Source organism: Balaenoptera ricei, chromosome 13, assembly GCF_028023285.1.
Source record: "Balaenoptera ricei isolate mBalRic1 chromosome 13, mBalRic1.hap2, whole genome shotgun sequence".
Lineage (NCBI taxonomy): Eukaryota > Metazoa > Chordata > Mammalia > Artiodactyla > Balaenopteridae > Balaenoptera > Balaenoptera ricei.
In genome coordinates, this window is record NC_082651.1 from 87,212,030 (window position 1) to 87,226,694 (window position 14,665).

Here is a 14,665-nt window from a genome sequence, read left to right on the forward strand (position 1 = left end):
CATCATACACAACAGACACAGATGCACACACCAGGCATGTATCACGCAGATGCTACAAAGCATGCAAAGCCAGAAACCTCCCGTGAGACCCAGTCCCTTAGCCAAAACCCCGGAAGTTTTAAGCTGTCCTTGCAGAGCTGAACTATCCTGGCCCACAACACAAAACACCTGGTTCTCACAAGAGCTTCCTGATGTTAACATGGCAAGTGCCACCCCATATTCTGTATGGAGAAACTGAGGCCCAGCTGACCCAGTCACAGAAGTAGTTTAGTAGTCAGGTTTTTTTTTTCATTTTTCATGAGGTTTTATTAATATCTCACAGACACATTTTCAGAGATCCTGAACTACCCTAGGCCGTCTTCAGGAGGAAAGAGTAGAAACAAAAAGGCGGAGCCAGTGCAGCACTGGGAGAATCTGCTGACTCCCAGGATAACCGAGAGAGCCTGCCTCATCATGATGGCTCCGCTCTGTAGATGACATGGGTCTTGAGGGGTCAGCAACTGATCTCAAGGCCCTGGAATTTAGTGGCTTGGCCACTGCACTTACGCTGTTTATCATGGTACCTCAGCACAGGGTCCAAGTTCAATCCCAGGCATTCTGGAATCTGTCTTTATGATAGGGAGTCTGATGCCAGGGAAACCTGTATTCCGGCAGTGAGTGGACTCCCCCAGTGATCTCATCCCTCCAGCCGCCTGCGTCCCATCCGTGCGCCGGGCTCCAGGTGAGCGGACTCCCCACAGCCCTCCTCGCCTGCCTGGTCCGCCTCGCATCCTCTGAGCCGACTCCACCAGTGGACCGAACCGAACCAGGCTGCCACCTCCTCCAGGCAAGGACCCTGGGTGATTCACGTTATTTGAGTCCACAAGGTAGGACCAAAAAAATTTGTGGATGACAGTGATGCTGGAGATGATCTGTGATATAATTTCCAGCAAATAACCCTCAAGAACCCAGAGGCCATCTTTGTGACTGAGGGTACCAACCCATCATATACTTTCATGTGAGATGAAATGAGATAATGTGAGATACGATATGTACAAATGCTTCATAAATGGTAAGACATCATACAAACAATAATGAATACAGTCTCCCTTGCCCTGATCAGTGATTGGTCCATTTCTAATGACCCTTAGCTTTTGATTGATATTTCCAATACCTGAGCCAGACCCATCTGCCCTGTCCATCTTATCAGGAGTTCAAACTTTTTTTTTTTTTAACTTTGGGTTTTTATTTATTTTATTTTATTTTATGTATTTATTTATGGCTGTGTTGGGTCTTCGTTTCTGTGCAAGGGCTCTCTCTAGTTGCGGCAAGTGGGGGTCACTCTTCATCGCGGTGCGCAGGCCTCTCACTATCGCGGCCTCTCCTGTTGCGGAGCACAGGCTCCAGATGCGCAGGCTCAGTAATTGTGGCTCACGGGCCTAGTTGCTCCGCGGCATGTGGGATCTTCCCAGACCAGGGCTAGAACCCGTGTCCCCTGCATTTGCAGGCAGATTCTCAACCACTGTGCCACCAGGGAAGCCCAGGAGTTCAAATTTTGATAGGCCATCCGCCAGTTCCTCTGTTTTAGATACCTGCAACCAGTCAGCCTAGCGCTTTTCCGATGCCCAGACAACCTTTATGTGGCACATTGGAGATGGTTCTTGAAGTAGTGGAGAGCCAGCTTGAACTAGACCTGAGCTTTGGTGTTGGTCCAGTATGCGTTGTAGCTCTTCTCCAGGGCTGTCAGCTCTGGGTCCGCCACTGGAGAACGGGGCTGGTGACCTACAGTCACATTTGAGCGGGACCCCACAAGCAGGCTCCCGAGCCCATCAGTAAAGAACTCTGAGTGAGCCACTCGCTGTAGGCGGGGGTCAAAGCCAACTCTTTGGAGCCGTTCTATGTGGGCCAGGAAGAAGCTGACAGCACCACTGGTCACCACGCAGCTGAGGAAGCCGTCCAGGGGCCGGAAAGATCCTGACCGCCAGTGGAGACAGCCCCCATTCTCACTGTGCTCCAGGAACAGCTTAAACTGGAACACATTTCCAAGCACACTGAACGCCTACCACGTCCAGTTCCGTCTTCTCTAGGACATCCACCAGCACCTCAATCTTGGTCTTGTCGTTGAAGAGAAAGTCATCGTCCACCCAGAGAACGTATTTGATGGTGACCTAAGATATGGCCAGGTTCCTACCAGCAAACCAACCCTTCCCATAAGGCATGGTGTAATATTCCACGTGGTTGTTATTAATTTTCAGGGGCTCCTTGCTGTCATCAGCCACGATCACGGCCAAGTCTGGGTAATGCTCACGAATGCTCTGGAGCATGGTCATGAGCTTGCGGGGACGGAGGAGAGTTTTGGTGGCAATGCTCACCAGGTCTCTGAGCTTCCTCTCTGGTCCAGGGTCATATAACTTGGGCATAACAGGAAGGCGGATGGTCACTGGAAACTTGGCCACTGAGGACTTGGACTCCAGACTCATCACATCCACCCTGCAGCGCTGGTACTCTGTGCTTGTGTATGTCACATGCTGGAGTATGAAATTCAAAAGCTTCCAGTTACTGGTCGAAGTGGTCAGCTGCTTCTGGCCTCCGCCCTGCACCACTCTGTCTGGGATGTCAGCAAGGGTGTTCAGTGTCCCCAGAGAAGCTGTCAGGGTGACCTCATAGAAGGGAGCATCTGGTCCTTCAAACTGGAGACCTGCACGAAGTCATCCCGAAACCCGCCGCCTCGCACATTCCGGGCTGGTGGAGCTGGGCGGCCACCCCGCCGACTGTCCAGCCGTTGGCACCCTAGTAATCAGTTTAGCAGTCAGTCAAGGTTTAGGTTAAAAGCAAAGAAAGGTTTCTTCCCCTACCCGTAGAGGAAAGGGGCTCTTCCTGGCCTGAGGGAGTGCCAGCAGCCCAGGCCTTGCCTCTGCTCTCTGTCCCAGTTTGGGGACTGGCCACTGCTCACCACTGCCCTTCTTACATACCACCTACTCAGAGTCTGGCAAACCCTAAACTTTGGCGATAAAGACCACATTCTGATGGCCGTGCTATGCTGAAGCTGGCTCGTCCTGCCCCCTGACAGCCTGTTGTTAAATATTCAGGAACCTTGCTAGTCAGGTGTTTAAAGGTTGGTATTATGAAACTGACTGTGGTGGGAATATTTATACCATGGAAATCAGCAAATGCCAAATGCCACACATCGGGGACTTTTTTTTTCCTAGAAAGATAGTTCATCAGCACATCACTGCTCGCCAGAGAGAATCACTCTGACTTCAATAAGACCTCAGGACTGGGACTTCCCTGGTGGCACAGTGGTTAAGAATCCGCCTGCCAGTTCAGGGGATACGGGTTCGAGCCCTGGTCTAGGAAGATCCCACATGCCGCGAAGCAACTAAGCCTGTGAGCCACAATTACTGAGCCTGCGCTCTAGAACCCACGAGCCACAACTATTGAGCCCACGTGCTGCAACTACTGAAGGCCACGCACCTAGAGCCCATGCTCCACAACAAGAGAAGCCACCGCAATAAGCCCGTGCACTGCAACGAAGAGCAGAGCCCGCTCGCCGTAACTAGAGAAAGCCCACACGCAGCAACGAAGACCCAACGCAGCCAAAAATAATAAATAAATAAATAGATTTATTTAAAAAAAAAAAGACCTCAGGACTTTGTGAGCAGAGGGGATTTCTCTCAGGATTCATGGTGCATACAACAGAACCTGACTCTGGTAAGCAGATATGGGATTTTGGGGATGGATGTCAGATAGCCTACAGAATCCACAGGAAATCTGGAGAATCAGAATCAGGCAACAGGCTGGAACTGAGCATGGCCAGTCAGGGTCTGCCAGACCAGGCCACCATGCGGCTGGATGCTCGTGTCTCAGTTCTGCTGCCACAGGGCACTGAACCTCAACCCCAAGCACTTCCCCCTCGGCCAGAGAGAATTCTAAATGCACCTGCTCCTTGACATCCCTTGCTCTGGCTCTGAATGAGTGCATTTGATTGGCTGACTTTAAGTCGTATCTGCAACTCCCAGCAGTCAAGGTCATGAAGAACAATTCTCAGGCCTATTCTGCTGCCGTAGCAGGAGGTAGGAAGCTGACAACACTAGCGGATTTGCCAAAGAGAAGAAATACTGAGAATGCCCTCTGCAGAAAGGCTCTCCCGAGCCTGTAGGCTGCTGAGTTGATTGGTCCTAGAGCAACAGAAGAGAGTGAGAGCCTTAAAGGGTCCTACCCTCAAATCTGCTCCCACCCTGACATAAGTTCCTCCCTCCTCTGCCCACCTAGTTGTGATTTTTACAAACAAAATCTTGCTTGTACTGAATAAGATCCCTTTCTGAAATGAAATAGCCTTCCCAGATACATCCAGGGCCTGGGTGGCATATTAGTCACTCACACCTTAGTGTGGATCAGTTTAATCTGACATTTTCCCCTTATCCTCTTCATTCAGCTCAACTAAAAGAGTGGGAGTAATTCTCGATCACATACATTAGTGGAAGAATTAAGCATGGATAATCCAGAACAGGTAATCCAAGAAATATTTCCATGTGGCTCTGGGATATAGCATATGAGTCATTCATTATATAAAGGCATTAGAATTGCCTGTGTAAATTATGAGCACAATGGATGGAGAAAGGGCTGCCATAGTCCATAAGTCCAGGGGTGTCTTTCAGCTTACAGACTGTAAAATCAATGGCACCCCTTGGAGTTGTGCAGTGCACAACCTACACAACTGTATATGGTAGCCCTAGTGGAGGCTGTTCAGGGCTCTCTGAGCAGGAAGGGAAGAAAGCTAAGAAGACACAACACCAAAGAACACATAGAATTGATCTTATCACTGGGAGAAGATATATTACAAGATTTAATACATAAAATGTAAACATACGCACAGCACATGAACACTTATAATAAAGCATCTTCACACTCATCCAGACCCACCCTAATTCATCTAAAAAGAATCCGAGAAGGACCAAAGGACTTCTCAGTGTTTAACTATGCTTATGAAAACCAAAACGTTAGAGATCTTTTCCTCATTCAAGGATGTGCTGGTGGGAGGAGGGAGGGGCTGCTGGTAGACAGGTGGGACGACACTGAGCTGCTCAGAAGCCTGGTCCTCAGGTTGTTGAGTGACGAGGGGCTGAGAGGAGAGAAGCACACAGCCCGCCCTGCTCCCCCGAAGGCATGTTCCTTTATCACATGTGAAAGGAACTTACAGAGTAACAAGTACCCGATGCAGGAAGACTTTGGTCTCTAAGTGATCCCATGTTTGCAGGCTGTTGTTGATTTTACCCAAAGGAAAGGAAACAAATCACCGCTTTTCTCTTGGAGGCCATGGTTGCAGCCCTGCCTTGGTTTTCTAGTCATCCCAGCGGACCTGGCGTCCGGAGCAGGAGTCAGAGCTCGGCCAGGTCCAGACCGTACAGCAGACCTCGGGAGACAAGTGGGCCCATCAGCCTCGGACCTGGGCACGCTGTCCCCTGAGCTCTCTGGTTCAACTGAAATCAAGCTGGACTTGGGCCGCCAAGTCCAGAAAACAAGGCCTTAGCTTGTGGTTAGGAGGCCTGGGCGCTAATCCTGCTGCCACCCAACTCGCGGGGTGGGCTAAGAAAGCCCCTTCCCTTCCTGGGCCCCGGACGGAGGCTACTGGGGCTCTTCCTCGTTCCCGCCGTGGCTGCTGAAGTGCTCAGGCTGCTCTGGAGACCTGTCTGATCCATAACTGCGCACACCACACGGTGCTGACCTCAAGCACATACATGGAGCTGGGTGTCCCCTTGGGCCTCCTCCTTTTGCCACCTCCCGAAGACCCGTTCTCTCAGAGTCAGTCCAGGCTCCCGGTAGCCTGCCACCCCAGGAAGGACCTCACAAGGATTAAACGTGAAAAACAAAAGCAGATGAAGGAAACTCAGGGAAATATATTTTATAATCCATCAGGGGGAAATGCCTTTTTAGGCATGTCACAAAACCTCAATATCCATAAAATATGAGATCGACAATTTTGACTAGATTTCCATATTAAGAAGACGAACACCAAACAGCAAAAGCAAAGATAAATGAAAACCTAGAAGAAAATATTTGGAACTTATATCACAGGTAAAAGATTAATTTCCCTTGAGACTTAAAAAGCTCCTTTAGAGTTTGAGAGATCTAATAACTAGTATCCCTTTTCCCACCAAAATTCCAAACCAACTTGTAATAGACACAGGAATAGGTAAATGAGGACCCCAAAACCAGCTTTATTACTCACAGAGTTTTGAAGAACATAATTTAGGTATGCAAACAATGGGCCTCCTAATACCAGACCCTGGGATGAAGCAGATCTGCCCCCAGATCACAGGCAACTGTGGAAACTTGCAGGCCTCACCTGGCAAGGGCAGGGCCTCTGTTGCTAAGTTGACTGCAGAGCCAAGGGCCACCAGGAGCACCTGTGTTCTGCAGGCAGGCAGATCCCAAAGGGCAGGGAGAGAGAGGCAAGCCCTGTTCACTTCCTCCTCCCAAACTTACCAATCAGATAATTTACTTCTCTCCCCCACAGCTGAAGTGAGTGAGGGGGGTGGGGGTCAGAAAGAGGACAAGATTTACATTTACTGATGTCCTTTCACTTGGAAATATAAAGCATGGAGAAGGGAAATCCTCCCCCGCTTCCAATAAATTCAAATAAGTCAGTAGAAGAAGAGCAATAGTACAAAAGAAAAATGAGAGGAGATATGAACAGACCATGCATGGAAAAGGAAATTCAGATACACGTACAAACATATGTGAAAGATGCAAAACCTCACTCACAATATAAAAATCCAAATTACAACTACCATGAAATATCACTCTGTACTTATCAAACTGGCAAAAGTCAAAAAATTTGTCACCACGTTGTATTGGTACAAATGTGGGGAATCAACATCCTCAGACATTGCTGGGGCGATGGCAAAGCTTTTATGGAGGACAGTTAGGCAATAGGAATCAAAATTCGAAAGGCAATTACCTTTGACCCAGCAAATGCACTTCTAGGTATTTATCCTACAGATTTGAGATACGTGATATTCATGGCAGTATAGTTTTTGTAAATGCAAAAGATTGAAACCAACCGAAATGTACATCGATAGAGGACTAATAAAATAAATCAAAGTACATCAATGCAATATAATAATATAGAGCTATAAATATATTTAGGTAGTTCTGTATGTCCTAATATGAAATGACCTCCAAGGAAAGTAATATGAAATAAAGATACAGAATTTTTTGTACAGAATGCTACCATGTCCTTAAAGAAAATAATATATGTGCTTAGATATGCACAGACTCCTTCTAGAAGTTCACATAAGAAACTGGTTCCTTTAGACAAACTGGGAGATGGGGGATAAGGTGAGTAGGAGACCCACTTTTCACTGCATCATTGTATGATGATAAGGGCCCATAGGATGAGTAAGGTAGACTATCTATCTTTTCCTACTTAATGTGAATTTTCTTTAATGGATGACTTTCACCTAGTGGGGAGCTGCTGTCATGATGTGGTAGGTTTGGAAAGAGGCTGCTTTTGGAGCTGAGGCTCTTGATGGGAGGTGACGGGCCTTGTGGGCCCTCAAGATAGTGGGTTTCGAATAGCCAGAGGCCAAAACAAACACACACAGAAGAGCTAAGTGTAAAAGAGGGATCGGAGATGAGGACAAACCTCATGAACTAAAAGGCTGGGTCTGCTAAATTCTTACGGTAGAGGCAGACATATCTGAGGACAGGAAAATGCATGCCCTGCTGTTCAGAGCACCTGCTTCAGAGCTGCGAATGAAGACAAAGGACCTTTAAGCCACAGCCTCCTGACTGTTTGCTCCCCAGCCACTGTGGCAGCTGTTGAAATAGCCCTTCCATCCCACTAGAATCTGGAGATAAACATCCTGTGAGGAAACCACAGCAAAGAGAAATTGTTCACTGTGGGCCATTCATCAGTGGGAAGCCTCTGTCACAGAACTCCACTCCTGGAGCTAAAGACTGCCCCCAAAGGGCAGGCATCACAATGCACGGCCCCCGTCAGGAGCAGGAATATCCAACACTGCCAAGGGATCAGTGCTGCTGCTGAAGAAGCCACACAGCATGCACTGCCCACAAGGCCAGACTGTACAGCTGCGAACCGGGGGTGCATCCATGAGGGTATGTGTGACTGTTGACTTTACATGTCAACTTGACTGGGCCACAGTGTACCTGATATTTGGCCAGACGTCATTCTGGGTGTGTCTGTGAGGGTGTCTCTGGATGAGATTAACATTTGAATCAGTAAACTGAGTAAAGCAGACTGCCCTCCCTAACGTAGGTGGGCCTCATCCAATCAGTTGAAGGCCTGAATAGAACAGGAAGGCTGACCTTTTCTTAGGGAAGAGGGCACTCCTCCTGCCCCTCTGTTTGAACTGGGACATTGGTCTTTTCCAGTCTTCAGACTAGGACTGAAATATTGGCGCACGCAAGTGTCTGTTCTGGGCAGTCACTGCTTCAAACTCTTCTGGCTTCTGTCATTTCCACCACACGCACGGGTGCAGCAGCAGGAGAAGAGGGAATGTGGTTGACCGTTACAATGGTGCACTCTGAGAATGCCTTCACTGACTTCAAACCTCATCTCCCTTACCGGAGACCCTTACACCCATGAATGCTCTGTCCTAATCTGTCCAATTAACCTTCCTAATAGACCATAAGTTATAAACCCTAGGGTCTACAGGGACCTGGCCGGTAACAAAAATGTCTGAAATGTGAGTGGTGGAGACTGTGACAAGGTGGAGAGTGGGTACCCCATCAAGCACATCAAGCACATGCAAATTCTAATTTTTATTAAACAACATGCTGTCAACACAAAACACACCACTGTGTAACCTTTGTGGGCTACAAGCTCCCCATGGCTAGTTACAATGAAAACTAAAGTTTCAGATAAAAATAATGACAAACAATAGCATTGCAATTAACAACCAGGAACTTCTCTAAGATAGAGTGTGAGATAAAAATCCTTACAACAATCCCATGAGGGAGGCGCTACTATTATTTATTTTACAGGTGAGAAAACTGAGGCACAGAGAGGTTAAGTAGCTTATCGAAAATCACACAGTTAGTAGTATTAGAGTCAGAACTTGAACTTAAGTATTCTGTCTGCAAAGCCATTGAAATTGGGCTTGTTGTGAATTCAAAAGCTACAAGAGAACTGGACTCTGTTACACAGGGGCATGATTATTGACGTGTCTGGCTGTATTCCTACAAAGTGCCCTGGAATCCTGAGCATACATCCAGGGATTTCCAATCCCTATAGAGAACCAATCCCTGTCAAGAAATCCCCTCTTTTATCAACGGGGTTTGCTTGGTGGATTAGCTGGATAATTGACTCTGTTCTCTACTTTCTTCAGTGTAGATGGACACAGTGACCAGTAAAAGCCAATGTCTTTCTGACTTAAAAGCCAAGGCTTTGCTGTGGTAGGATACTCACGTTGTGGAGGGCATTCTCCACACAGCTTTGTGACCTTGAGCAAGTCCCCAAGTCACGAGGGCTTTCACCTGTGAGCAGATCAGGCTGGAGGAGATGTTCTCTTAGGTTCACCTGGGCCCATGAGACAAAGTTAAAAGTAGGGTTTTAGGGCTTGGCTTAGTCAGCTCAGGCTGTTATAACAAAATACTATAAACTGGGTGGCTTAAACAACAAACATTTCTCACAGTTCTGGAGGCTGGGAAGTTCAAGATCAAAGTGCCAACAGATTCAGTGTCTGGGGAGGGCCCTCTTTCTGATTTGCAGACAGCCACATTCTTGCTGAGTCCTCCCATGGCAGACAGGGCTCTGGTCTCTTCTTCTTCTTGTAAGGGCACTAATCCATCATGGGGGCTCCACCCACATGACCTCATCTAAACCTAACTATCCCCCAACTACAAATACTATCACATTGGCGATTAGGGCTTCACTTCATGAATTTGGAGGGGTGGGGACACACACATTCAGTCCATAGCAGGGCTGACAGCTGAGTATAGTTGCTGAAAACACACCTTGAAAGACTGTACCATGCTTATCACACAACTTCATGGCAGCCTTCCCTGGCCTTCCTTTCTGTCTGACCACCTGCTTGCTAGCTAACAGCATGTACTATAATTCTGGGGAACCTCAGTCCTATCTTCCAAGTCTCCATTCCCAGACCACTGCATAATCTGGGCCTTCACACCCGTTCTTCAGCCCTCACCCAGTGAGGGCTTTGAGCACAAGCCAGAGGGTAACTAGAAACCCCTTTACTCTTGTGGTTCCCAGATTCATCCCCTGAGGACCTGCATGTTCGAATTTTGTTGTTGTATTCATTTGCAAAAAGCCAAATAAAGAACTTGCACCTGAAAAACATTGAACCTTATATGGTACTTGGAGTTCCAGGATGTAAAACTAGAGGTTAATCGTATACTCCTGCACAGGGGAGAGAGCCGAGGAACTAGAGAAGTAGCTTTCCAAAGCACACAGCTGGCCCTGGATATCTTCCCAGCTCTGCTGGAGAAGGAAGGGTAGGTCGCTCCCCAAGGGCCAGGCAGCCAACGCCTCCCCAGGCAAGGTGGCCAGCCAGAAGAATCGCATAGTCCAAGGTCTCTGGCAATCCTGAGGTCCGGCATGCAGGTCGGGCAGGATGCTGCTGCTACAGCCTGGAGCCACTGCCCACCACCAGCTGGTGGTGGCACTTCAGGCCTCTCCAAAGGGCACGGCTTGTGGCTCTCATGACCATACAAATAGCCAAAAGAGCTGTTTAAGTGATCAGTTATCTAAGTATCTATTAATGCTCAACAAGCCACCCCAACCCAATGGCATTAAACAACGATCCCTTATTATTATTATTTCTCATGCGTCGAGGAGTTGAATGGGCTCCGCTAGACGGTTCTCATCCAGGTCCCTCACGCCGTTGTGGGCAGGCAGTGGCTGGGGCAGGAGAAGTCTCTGAGGCTTCCTCCCTTAAGGGAGGAAACTGGGACCTCAGCTGAACACCCCCAGCGCAGCCTTTCCACGTGGCCTGGGCTCCCTTACTTTAGTCTTCATTAAGCTTCTGCTCTGCGATGGGAGATACTGGGAACAAGGAGGTTTAGACCATGGTATCCCCCCTCCATAAATTCAGTCTCACTTGGGAGATGGCACCAAAAAAAAAAAAAAAAAAAAACAAGAAAACTAAAGAGCCACAGGAGGTAGCAATGAAGCAGGCAGTGTGGGCAAGGAGGGTGAGATGAGTCGATTTCAGCCTAGAGGAGGAGTGACCCGTCGAGGGAATATGCTGGGAGTGGGTCATAAACTTACACCGTCGGCACTATCTTTGGAGCTGCCATTCTTCCCATTGCTGTTAGCAAGTCTGTTTATTTTGCCTGTGTTTCTTTTGCTCTCTGTTGCTGTCAAACTGGAGTGAGTAGAGCAGGTGATGAAAGTAGTGTTTGGCCCACCATGTAGGAATGGAGGGGAAAGATCTAGGATGCACTAACTCCTGCCCAACTTTAAGCATTTATTCTTCTCATGGAGGGTTGAGGTCACCCACCTGAGAGAAGCAGAGCAGTGCAGAGCTGGTATGTGGGATGCAGGGATTACAGCTAACATAGGAGGCCCTGTCTGAGGCATCTGGGGGCTGAAACAGCCCAAGGGGTGTCCAAGTCAAATCCTAGGACAGTATGCAGTGTCACCCATCTTGGTAAACAAAGCTCGTATGATGAGCCCAAAGTGTACGGGCTGGCCCGAGAGTGAGAAGCAGCCAAAGGCCAGAGATGGTTGAAACTGTAATCAAACAAGGGCTCCATCACGAGCAAGGGGAGCAGGGTATGGAGTGCCTGGTTTTGCCTTTACTGAACTTAAGCCATGTGGTGTTTGGGTGAGTCAGACTGTATGCCAAACAACCTAATCTCTGCTTAAATAATAGCAATGATGGTCAAGGCTGAGTGCCTACCACGTGGCAGGCACTCTGCTAAGCACTTCCTGTGCAAATCTCCTTTAATCCTCTTAACAACCCTGTGAGGGGTTATTATCCCTGTTTTACAGATGAGAAAACTGAGGCTCAGAGAGGGGAAAGTATTTGTTCATGATCAACTGTTAACTCTGACCCTTGGCAGTCAGACTCTGCCCCAAAAGGAGCTTTCACTGGGGCCACCACGCAATGCGCACAATGCACCTGTGATGGTGGTGGGTTTTTTCCTTTTATTCCCAATGAGAAAAATGGAAAATAAGAGACTTGCCTGAGGTCCAACAAAGCAGGTAAGTGGCAGAATAGGGACCTGAGCCCATTCTAATTCCCCAATCCAAGCTCTCTCCACTACTCCAAAGGCTCTTATTTGTGGGGTGTCCTCCCCTGCAGACTCGAATGGCCTGGTACAAAGTTAAGGAGGAAAAGAATGCAAAACAGAGCTCCTCATAGCCCCAGCCGGGGGAAGAAAGCAGATCGTTAACGGAGGTGAAGGGCAGGGCAGGGAGCAATGCTAACCATATGCCATCTCCCATTTTTCACTTAAAAAAAGAAAATCACCTTGTCATTTTTTTAAATTACCTGTCCTGAAGGGGGAAAGGAGCAGGTACTCCAAAGGGCTAGGCACCTGCTTTCCTCACCGTCTGCTTCCAATCTGTTATCTGGCCTGGTGCATGTCTCCTGTTCCCGGGATGTTTTAAGGGGCCTTCCTAGCTGGGTCCAAAGAAAACATTCATTCTGATTACAGAAAAGAGGCGCATCTGCTAGCCTGGATTTGTGGGAGAGCCCATAATCCCTGCATTTTACCTCCTATTAGCCTTCTTCTCCAGGAAAGAAATGTCCTACTCTTTAAAGTCGAGGCCATAAAACTGTGACAGCTCGCTTGCAAACAGAGCTGATTCTGGAACATGAAACAGCCCTTCAGATAAAATATACAACTCAGGTGTGGGAGTGAGAGGGCTGAGGCTTTAAAACTGAATCAGCTGTTAGTTACATTTTGTTTTATGGCTCTATCTGGGCAGTTCCCTACTGTAGAGCATCACCAGTTCCAACATTTTGGACATATTTCCCATTAGCCCTTTATTTGAAATTTTATGCTTCCCCTCATAAAAACCTTCAGCAGATTAATGTGCTTGGGATGTTTATTTATAAGTACAGCTGGTCTCCCTTCAAGTTGCTTTTATTGTCGAGGTGCCTGAGTGTGCCCTTTGTGTAGCAGCAGAAGGGTGGGACTGCATCCCAGCAACTAGCATTATCGCAGAGATGAGGAGACACGTGGCGGGGCTGGGGTCGGGGGTGATGGAGGACACCAGGCGGGCCTTTGAGGTCTGCCATGCAGCGAGGCACTTGGGAGCCTTCTTTGGCCTGGCTGCCATTATATGCATTGGGAACGGGCTATGTGTGGATGGAGGTACAGATGGAAACTGAGACAGCCATCCTCATCTCCCAGAGGGACCTATCCTGTGGACCCTTCCCTTCAAGACATCAGGACTGGCTTGACTTTGTTCAAGTAGGAGCTATTCACCCTTGAGCTGAAGAAGAAGATCAAGTACTGACCAAGATTGCCAGTATTACTCTAATCTTGGATGAACAATCATCACTTCTTTTACAAGATACATGATAATCAAATGTCTCGTAAATTTCTAAATTTGTACCATTCTTTCCTCCTTCCTCCTGCTTCATTATTTTTGCACTAAACGTGAGCAAGATCGTTATTTTTTAAAAGGTCAGGTCTTTAATCAGGTTTTTTTTGGTGTGTGTGTAATTTTATTAAGGACCACCAGATTGTATGGTCTTTTGCACATTTGGCTTCTTAGGTCTTATGCATCATAGGAACACTCTTAGCAACATCAGGGATGAGTATTCCCCCAGCTTCTGCTGTCTTTCCCCAGAACTGGAGGCAACCATTAGAAAGTTCTGCCTTCTGTTGGTGTCAGATCTGCCTCTCTACACAACTGCCATCTTGCAAGTCCTACCCCTGTCCTCTGGGCCACACAGCCTATTTCCTCTCCTTCTTCCCTTTGAGAGATTTAAGGACCATGCTTAGTCCCCCCAAATCATATTTTTCCCACGCAATATGTCCTGTGCTCTCCCATGCTCTGAGTGAGAATCCAAACGACTGTTGGCCAAGTTAAGTCTTTTCCATCTTCCTGCGACTAATGGGTTCTTCTGCCAGCAAGACCACTAAGCCCTTGCCACACATGCCAGCCATTATGCAGTTATGTACTCTTGGCAAAGACTGTCTCTGAACTCCTGCTTCTGGGCTACAGAGAGAAATATTTTTTATCAGTCAGATGCCTTTTGATTACCCAGGAATTATAAGAGGCAGCAGACACTGAAACCAAAGAAAGAAGGAAAAAACTTTATACCAAATGGCTAGAGACTGATATTTGTCTTGCCCTTGCTCCCAGAAATGTTTGGTGATGTCCAATAGCGCAAGGAAATGCAGTCCAAGTATCAGATAATAAAAGTCATTCATGTGGTCTTTGGAGAGACAAATGCCCCATCCCCTGCCAAACTCCCTATGAACCCCTCACCTCCTTGCTGTGTAATTGGTTCTCAAAGGCCCTCTGAGTGTCAGGAAACCCTTGCCCACCCTCCACATCTCAGAGGCCAAAGGAAGCCGGGGTAAAAGCGACTGTGGTCAAGGCCTCAGGTCATTTAAGGGAAAAGATGAACAGTTGTTGGCATAAATAATCTCTTTGAAATACTAATGATTTTAACAAAGATGTAGCCCTGGGACCTAAAACTTTCCATTACACCCATGGCAAGACAGAAGGCCCTGG

At 47.8% G+C, this 14,665-nt stretch overlaps 1 pseudogene; it reads right to left on the reverse strand.

Annotated features, from left to right (window-relative positions):
* Window positions 1-1,615: 1,615 nt before the first annotated feature.
* LOC132376776 (beta-1,4 N-acetylgalactosaminyltransferase 2-like) overlaps window positions 1,616-14,665 on the reverse strand; it is a 31,662-nt pseudogene continuing 18,612 nt past the window's right edge.